The sequence below is a fragment of the Amblyomma maculatum genome, chromosome 10, assembly GCF_055883805.1.
Source record: "Amblyomma maculatum isolate TAMU_Amacu chromosome 10, ASM5588380v1, whole genome shotgun sequence".
NCBI classification, from domain to species: Eukaryota; Metazoa; Arthropoda; class Arachnida; order Ixodida; family Ixodidae; genus Amblyomma; species Amblyomma maculatum.
In genome coordinates, this window is record NC_139353.1 from 19933845 (window position 1) to 19941264 (window position 7420).

Genomic DNA, 7420 nt, shown 5'->3' on the forward strand with positions numbered 1-7420 from the left:
AAATGAATCAAAGGAAGGCTCAAGTAGCCGCTCGTAGGCCTACTTGAATTTCGATGTTTTTTTGTGTGGCGAGATGGATGGGCGGTTTGATCGTACAATGCGCTTCCCGGAGTACACCACCTCAACTTGTTCGATAGTCTAGAAACACACTGGCACAGGTGCCGTGTCTTTACATTATACAAAATAAAGCGACACTTAGGCTTGTCTATAAGGGTATCATGTGATAGTGCTAATTGTTACAGTCTGAGCTTTCTCTAATAATCTACACATAGTCCTTTCCTTACAGTGGTAAGACACAATGCAGTTTATGTAAAAGACTTCGGTGCATCAGTATAAACACTTGCTTTAACCAAACCGTATGTTTGTGCCTGCGTGACATAGAAGCAGCGCATCTACGTCGGTATCCAAGGGATCTGGAGAGCTGGATTCCGATGTCATGCTCTCATCTCACAGCCGAAGGCCGGTCGGGCAGCGCCTGCAAAATCCGCCAAATCCGCCATGTACCGTGGTCTCGTGACCTCACAAAACCTTACGATCACTTAGTTCACTGCCAAGTTATTCGCTAACGAGGACCCGCCACGACAATGTCCATCAATTTTTCGCTGCAAATCGCCAGCACTGGCAATTCTGCCGCCTGATGTTTTGGAGAACGGCGAAGTGGGCACTGTTGCTCTAAAATACAGTCCTAAGCCTTCTGTGACATAACTATACCAGTAATGCTTCGACGAGCCCCATTCCAGAGCCTAGAAGAAAGCTCCTTGGACATTGAGGTTTTACAAACTGTACATGTCATTGAAGGACAAGACTTACTAATGCCTCGTGTGCGCTTATTCGTCCATGTCAGCTTTTATCGACACGGCCAAACTACCATGTTAGTGACCATGCTGATATTTTGTCTGTCGTTACGAGAGGTCTCTTGGCATCCTTGAATTGATACTTTTTTCTTAGGTAAAGGGGGGGGGGGGGGAGATGAAAAAAAGGCTGCCGCCTTCAAAGAGATATAATAATGTCAAAAGTTCTGTTCTATGGGACATCTGCGTCAGCATCAGCGTTGGAAGCGAAAAGTCACGAGCACGTAACTGACAGGTACTATTCGGTTACTTGGTCAGGTACTGATCGGTTGGCGCTTTGCTTGGTCTGATCCCACAAGACATGGCCGAGGTGGCAGAGGCCCCATGAAATAACAGGAGCGACCATCTCATGCGGCTCCATGATGTGAGTGGGTGATATGGGTATGAAACCCTTTGTGAAACTTGAATTCTCAAGTCATGTACGCTTGTTTAAGGCCACGTGGTCATATTTTGGTAGCTTTGTTAAAGCGGGGATTGATATCCAAGTGGGATGGTCTTCCACTCAATGTGGTAGCTTACGGCTGCACTGTAATGATTATGCGTGATATGATAGGACCATAAATTAGGGGACAAGAATATAAAGAAGCTGCGAAGTGCCTTTAGGAGAGCGAGGATTCATGAAGATGGCAGCATAAGGGAGCCTTTAACGTCCTTTTGTCGTAGCCTTAAAGCTTAACACTCCCCGAAATAATTTCCATTGACAAATTACTGCATTTTCCATTCACTACGAGACGTATGATCTCTATATGCCAATTGCAAAGCAAAGGGAGCTGATGACAGTGGCTCTGACCATCAGCGACATCGTTGTTTGCAGTTAAAGGCGTAATCCTCAGATGTGTGTTTCATCTCAAGAAACAGTGAGAACTCGAGTAGACAGTGTGGTGTTACTTTTCACCTCGGATAGGAATAGAGCGTTGCCCATTTGAGGGCAGCGATGTTATTGAGAGGGTGCGATTGCTCATCTCTGTTCGAGTACAATACCTTGAAAATGTCATGGGGCACGAGGCGAAACGTGAACACTGCAGTGTCAACCGTAATTCCGTACCGCTTTAAGTCTAATGTCGGACATCTCCGCTTGATTACTTTGATTTGTCCAGCAGTTTCGTTGTCCTGATGGTTTAATAGAAAACGTACTTTTCCTTCAAGGCAGGCCATCATACACTTTAAATAGTGCTTATACATTTCTAAAACCTTCAATCCGATTTCTTCAGGAGTTGGTTCACTTCGCGAAACTTTTCATGCCACAGACTCCAATAAAAAATATCTGAAGCATTGCTGTGCTTTTCAGGTGTTCTATTGTGGTTTGTTTTTATTTCACGCTGTAGTTGCGCCACAGTAAATTTATTTTAGAAGGTTCTGGTAGATCCGTCGCAACGTTGGTGCAAAGTTTCAGTCTACTTTCATTTTAACTCCATAAGCAGTTACTGTATTGAATTTTTGTAACAAAAGGTATTTTTACTCAGGGTTTCTTTTTTTTTTTCAGTTCACAGTAGCATTTCTTCTCTCGGGTTAACTAAAATAGGCGAGATCCCAGTTGACACTTCGCGAAGGAGATACTAGCCTGTGTAGCCGTTATAAAGGAAGATTTGATGGATGATCTTATTGATATTAAATTTGAGTATGAAAGTTATCTCAACATGTGATTTACAGTACAAGGCCTGGTTGACTTCTATAACAGTTTTAATTTACGAAATCTCGCACTAAAATTTCGACCTCCTGGGGTTCTTTAACGTGCACTGACATCATACAGCATACGGGAGCCTTTCTTTTCGCCTCCATCAAAAGTCTGCCGCCAGGGCCGAGATTCGATCCCGCATCCTTGAGAACAGTAGTCGAACGCCATAATCACTGCGCCACCCTAGCGGGAGTAGCAAAGAACGACTTCAGGGTAAAGATCGTTGTAGTTCATGGTTATTCTTCCGCAAAAGTTCTCGAAATCCTTGTAGTTCAAGCTTTTTGCGTAAGAACGACTAATACAAGGCAGGCGCGACTGGTGGTTCATTTAATGTTCGCGATGATTTCAGAGCTAAGTGACAAAGTATTGAATGTCTCTCACATGGCCTCTAGGTATTTGAGGGACTGCCTGAAGACTTGCAAGGCTGGAGGTATTGATTAGACTGTAGTACACGGAAAGGTACATATCTTAATTAGCGTCTTGTATTTATGAAACGCAGTAATAGAACTTTCGGGATAATGTACGCTGAAGGAAGTCAAGAGTGAAGTTAGCTTCGTTAGTAGAATATGCAATCAGCGAAAAGTATTTGAGATAGCTGGATTAGTGCAGATCGACACAGATGTTTCTAGCTGCGCTTAATACGTTGGTGTAATGGAAGGGATTAGATTTAGATGCAGACCGCATAACTCGGATGCGTACTGTAGTTTCGGCCTAATTTTTGCACGCATTCTTAAGAAACAAGGTGCATGTCTTAGATTATCTGAAGGAATCAGTGAGGACAGTTGGCGTTGCTAATATCTGTAAGATGACAAAATTATGTACGCTCACTGCCAACTGAATGCCCAAATATATCATAAACAATACCGAAAAGAGAGTGTGCTATGTCCTATTGAGTACTTAGTTGTGGGAGGAAAAATACTGACGTTTATGAAATGTAATTACGAGTTTTTAAATTATATTAACAATCCGTAGCGAGTTTTTTCATTGCTAAACTTCTGATAAATCATTGTGCAGACCTAAGTTGGGAGTAGGGCTGTTTTTGATGTGATAAATGACGCAATCATCAGCAAAAAACGCATACGTTAAATGACATGGTGTTGGGTATGTTATTAATACATATATATGGTATTACCATAGGGCTAATCACGGTGCCTTATGATACGCTGTTGAAGCCGAGGCAAAGCTCAAAATTATAATCGTGAGCAAGAACAATCTGAAAGCAGCTAGCTGGAATCCTTGTACTTCAATGCTCTGAGTCGCTTGAGGGGAGCATTATGAAAAGATTATTCACGATTGAAGACACTGCACAAACTGGAACATTGAGAAAAACTGCGCCGAAATAAACACACCACAAGAGAGAAGACGGGACAAAGGCGCTTTTGTCCCGTCTTCTGTCTTGTGGTGTGTTTATTTCGGCGCAGTTTTTCACAGTACAAATATGAACCAACTAGCCCAAGAAACGATATTAATGGAACATTGAAGCCTAAGCTTGAACTAACGAATGCATAGACACCGAGAGCTCGTTGTCGCATCAGGAGCATTTCTGAAATCAGTGCTGGTGATTCTGGGAAATTTCAAGGGGTACTAGGAAGCGAATGACAGAAGTATAAACATCATGCTTCATTTTTTTAAGACACAATTTTAAAGAAAGCTGCGATATATGTTACCGGAACATTCCTTCTCGACAGGAACAGTCTGGTAGAGCACACAGGAACGAGCAATCTAGTTCAAAAGATATAGTGAGCTATATTTATTTGTAAGCCTCTGATAGTATCCTTCATGTCTTGCAGGCGTGCGTGGCGTCTCCGGAGGACTTCTTCCCCAGGCTGGCCCGCCAGGCCCTTCTTTCTGTGGACCTGGGCGGCTGGCCGTACGACGATGACGTGGACGCTGACACAGTATCTGTCTCAACGACGCTTGGGCGCATGGTTTCTTCTTACGACCTGGACCCGGTGTTTGGGCTTTCTCTGGTCTCAGACCCAGCGTCGGCAACCGGCATGCGAATTACCTTCGCTTTCTCTGGCCCAGATCCTTTGCTCAATGAAGGCATCGAAGAAGGCAGGGAATACAGTTTCGTCCGACAGGTACCACTCACGAAACGCATTATGCATTGCAGCATGGACTTGGAATCTATTACATTGCAGCCCGTAATATACATACCCATATCTAGAAGTGGGCGAATTGTCACTAATTAATTATGCGATTGAGTAGTCTGAACACTAAAATAAGTTACAAAGGGCGCTGCTTTATATTTATGCTTTAACCGTTTTTCTCATGTTTATAATACCTAAGGCAAGAAAAGAATTGTATATCATTCTAAGGTGCTTGCGGCAAACATGCTGGCTTTCTGCATTGTATAAAGTGCACAAAACAAAAGTGGAGAAGTATAAGGAAATATTACTTCTGGTATAAGCGATACGTTCGGCCTGTGACGCATGTATTTCAACTGCGCAGTATTTTGTAAATATCTGAGTTTCTGCCGGAGCCAGTTTGAGTTGTTTGTTAACAGAAATTTACACAGGAAATTGCAAAGCAAGCGAGTTGAAGCTCGTATTTGTCGTATTTACTACATTTACCTTCTACACCTTTGCTGAGCTTATTTGAAGCTACACAGGCCCAGTGACGGATTACTGGTTTGTTGTCTACGAGCTTTACCTAGCGGTAGTCCTAAACCCTGCTTCGATGGCGTCGCAGGCTTACGAAGTTCTGGTGGAGGCCGTCGGAGAGAAGTCAGTGTACGATCCCGTTGAAACAGACGTGCACCTGGCCAGAGTGTTCTTGGAGACTGCCTCAATTGTCACCGCTGCGCTGGCGTTGAAAAACTGCACTAGGTACGCAACGTCCTCACAGACCGACAGTTATCTTTGGTTTCTGCATATGCACTCATTTACACCACGTATTAGGTTTGAACAGCATCACTACAGTCTCTTGGGGGCCTAGTACTACACCAGTTACTCATTGCGTGTTAGGTGATATTAAAGATTCAATATATTTCGCGTCTGATGCTGTATTTGCCTGACAAAACTGTGAGTGCACATAATATTGGCACGCGGTCACGTATTATTGTGAGAGATCGAAAGAGTAGCGTGAAGAAAAGAGGTAATGCTTGGACTTGTTATGTGAAGGAACTATGGTCTATACACGTATCGCTAAGAATATCACTCCACTCAGGAAGCAAAATACAAACTAAGCCTGGTTTCCCAATCCCAAGCCCGCCGCAAACAATTCGGCACGTCCATAAAATGTGCATACCCACTCCTGGAAGAAGCACTACCTTCAAGTAATCATAACCTTGAATGTCTATTTGAAGAGAAATACTGTTTTCCTTGTTCGCCCTAACGACTATGTTGGTCATTATTCTGCAATCAACATTTAATGGCACCTGTGGTGGTCACCTGCGCCTGCTTATCATGATAGGTAGCACACCTGTCTCATCACTGCTTTTTTAACTTCTGAATCTCCCTCTTCTCCTTTTCACCAATACAGCCCAAGCTAGCGACCGCCGAGAAAGGCACATGGTTGCAGTCTGCCAAATCTCTAGAAAGAGTCTCAGCTCTTCAGTGAATAGACAGGGAGCACAACACCTTTAATATCGGGCGTAAATAAAGCTAACCTGGAGGTTCTCGAAAGTGCTCATTATACATAATACTTGGAAAGATAACAGCTACGCTACTGCACATCATCGGTGCGCTCTTATTTTCCCATAGGTTATCAGCGAAACAATGAATGAAGGGATGTCTTGTAAACTAGCATGCTTATTCTAAAATTTACCTCAGTGCTTGTGAGAAACAGCAACAGTTAACGTTTCGAACAGACCTGCTTCTGGAAAAGCAAATAACGCGAATGATTGCTCATTAAAAGTGTTTGTCCTCTCTATTCTTGGCGAACTAAATGTGAGAACTTGCCGGAGACAATATGTTTGTCGCATAGCTCTAATATGAATGTTCTGCCAACATAGGTGGCCTCGGTGTCGTGACATGACTGAAGAAACGCACCGAATATACTTGATGTGCATGCGTTGTAAGAATGTGGTCCTACTCTTGGGACTTCGCAATGTGTGGCAATGCGGTACGGATTAAAGTACGAAAAATAAAAAGGAAATAATAAACTGCGCGAGGAATACACGAACTCTAAAGAAGGAAAGATGCAGACAAATGCAGTCTAATGAATTCACATACTGAAGGAATACAATGCGGATATTGTATATACGCGATCTCAGCATCTCACTAAACAGTCTACCAAAGAACACACTGGCACCTGAACAGTGCCCTGACAAACGATAAGATTAGCTTGGAATAATATCGGAAACAAAACTCATAGTGTAAATTTGTGCCGACCCAGAAGAAAAATTCGGAAACTCAAAGCTCGCTCTGCAAAGTCCCACTCGAGTTCCTGAAAGCTTTTAATCTCCATTTTTGCGCACGTCTGCCTATTAGCCATCAGTGTTTTGTTCAAGCTGCTCTTTTTTTTTTTTTTTCATCTTTACTGAACCACCTATCTCGCAAATGCCTAGTAAATGAAGGCGTCGTCCGTTTTCACTTGGCATTTGCAACAATCCGGTGATTTTATGCTCCGGCGACCCAGCATATGCAAAATGGTTATTGCAGAATAAACAGCCATCAACGCATTCTGTTCGTTCGGTTCGTGATCGTTGACTGATATCGCATATCAGCTGTTGGTGATCGTAGAACTAGCCTTGCTACAACTACCATGGTCGCTTCGCGCACATTGGCGCCAGAACCACCTCACAATTTATTCCTCCTCTCAAAACGAAGGACATCTGTGCAAGAACTTCCTCAGATGGGCGAGTGGCTCTTTTGGGAAAAGATGTTCGCTGAGTTGGAGCCTGGCGGGCGGAGCAGCAGCATCGCGCTCAACGAGACCGAAGTGCAGC